The sequence below is a fragment of the Mus caroli genome, chromosome 2 (assembly GCF_900094665.2).
Source record: "Mus caroli chromosome 2, CAROLI_EIJ_v1.1, whole genome shotgun sequence".
Classification (NCBI taxonomy): Eukaryota; Metazoa; Chordata; class Mammalia; order Rodentia; family Muridae; genus Mus; species Mus caroli.
The window spans coordinates 167,551,651-167,553,955 of record NC_034571.1 but is presented as its reverse complement, the minus strand read 5'-3'; positions in this window follow the sequence as shown (position 1 = coordinate 167,553,955).

The window sequence follows — 2,305 nt, the reverse complement described above, 5'->3', positions numbered from 1 at the left end:
AAACATAATAAATAAACAATCTTTAAATCACATAATTATAAAAAAAATAAGTGCTCCTAAGTATTGATTTATTTATTTATTTATTTTACATATAGTTAAGTTAGATTCTAGGCAGTCCTTGATCCGACCCTGGGCATGGATAGCTAAGTCACTGCCCTANNCAGGAATTTACCATTATCTAGGAAGAAGGAAGTTTGTGACCTAAGGAGGAACCAGAGTAGATACTTAGAACTATAGATAGCTGAGTTACATCCATATACAAGTGTTTACAATGTCCTAGGGGGAAGAGGAACCCAGACCCCTTAATGAGGGCAATGCCACAGCAGGTTTGCATATCAGGCAGAGTATAGGTATTACACAGGAATAGTTCAGCTACACACTCATTCTTTTTGTTTTTTTTTTCATTTTAAAAATTCTATTTATTTATTTGTTTGTTTATTGTATGTAAGTACACTGTAGCTGTCTTCAGACACTCCAGAAGAGGGCATCAGATCTCAGTACAGATGGTTGTGAGCAACCATGTGGATGCTGGGATTTGAACTCAGGACCTTCGGAAGAGCAGTCAGTGCTCCTTTTTTTTTTTAATATTTTTATTAGGTATTTTCCTCATTTACATTTCCAATGCTATCCCAAAAGTCCCCCATACCCTCCCCCCCCCCACTCCCCTACGACCCACTCTAACTTTTTGGCCCTGCGTTCCCCTGTACTGGGGCATATAAAATTTGCATGACCAATGGGCCTCTCTTTCCAGTGATGCCCGACTAGGCCATCTTTTGATACATATGCATCTAGAGACAAGAGCTCCGGGGTACTGGTTCATTCATATTGTTGTTCCACCTATAGGGTTGCAGTTCCCTTTAGCTCCTTGGGTGCTTTCTCTAGCTGCTCCATTGGGGGCCCTGTGATCCATCCAATAGCTGACTGTGAGCATCCACTTTTGTGTGTGCTAGGCCCTGGCATAGTCAGATGCACTAAGAGAAACACTCTCATTCTTTACATCATTAAAATACTAATAGGTTGAGACAACAATTTGGTATTTCTAGAAAATGTGCATGTCAATTTATAAAAACTTGTCTTCAGTGTCCTCAATTTCTTCCTGTACCACATAATGGTGTTAATCCTTGAGAACACATACCTAATCAAGTATGGCAAATGGATGTTTCTTATGTATCTGAATTTTAAAAATGCTAAACAATGTACATATGACTATTGATACCTTCTCAGGCTTTCTATTTGCAACTGCTTTAACAGGATAAGCAACTAAATATGAAACTAGTCATTGCCTACATTGTTTTTCTATACTGAATGTTTAAAATGACATGAAGACAGATAAAGTTACTGGCCATTACAGTCAGGCATTTGTNATGTTTTGTTAACAATTTAATATTTGTCATATTATTGGAATTCCTTATTATTCTCAAAGACTAGGTATTGTGGAGCACACCCATGGAACTTTAAAACAATTCTCAATTTAGCACAATCTTCAATCATCTGGTAGGAAAGTCTCAAGGAGGCATCATCTGAATCAGGTTAGCCTTTCACAGTAGCTGTGGGATACTGTCATAGTTATATTAATTAAGATGAAGAGACTTATCACGGTAAGTTGCTCCATTTCCTAGGCAGGGACCCTGGTTGTAAAAGAATGGGGAAAGTGAACTGTGCACTAGCAAAAATGCTCTGAGCACTCTCTGCTCTTGACTATCAATAGGTGTGCACTCTTGTCGCAGGCTCTTGACATTGCAACATTATACCACCATGGACCATACTACGGAACTATGAGCTAAAATGACCCTTTCTTTCCCATTTGCTTTTCCTAGGGTATTTTATTGTAAGAATAGCATTGAGACGTACCAATAAATTTAAACATTTTGTTTCTCTTTTGAGGATTTTTAAAAATGAAACATAAAGTATATATGGCATGAAAGGCATTGTCCAAAGAATGCCAAGTGCACACATCTCACTAGTCTATCTCTTGATGGANAGCCTCCCTCAGTCTCACTCTCTGTCANGCATCATTCATTTCTCCAGCCAGGAAACAGCAGATTCCTACTATGCTAACCCTGGCTTGACCTACAGCTGTATATTACCTCCAATCTGAAANTAACTCAGAANGAGGTTATGGGACTCACAGTGNTCCCAATGGGGTTGTATAANNANGAACNAGTTCCTNAGGGAGAGATGACTCCCTGGTAGCANTNCCTGCAAACAGTATAGCAAACTCCAGGGATTCAGCTCCTCCAAGGCATCACCCATGTTGGGTTGCTTTGTTAGTGACTCAGCTAGCTGACTATATCAACCATAATCT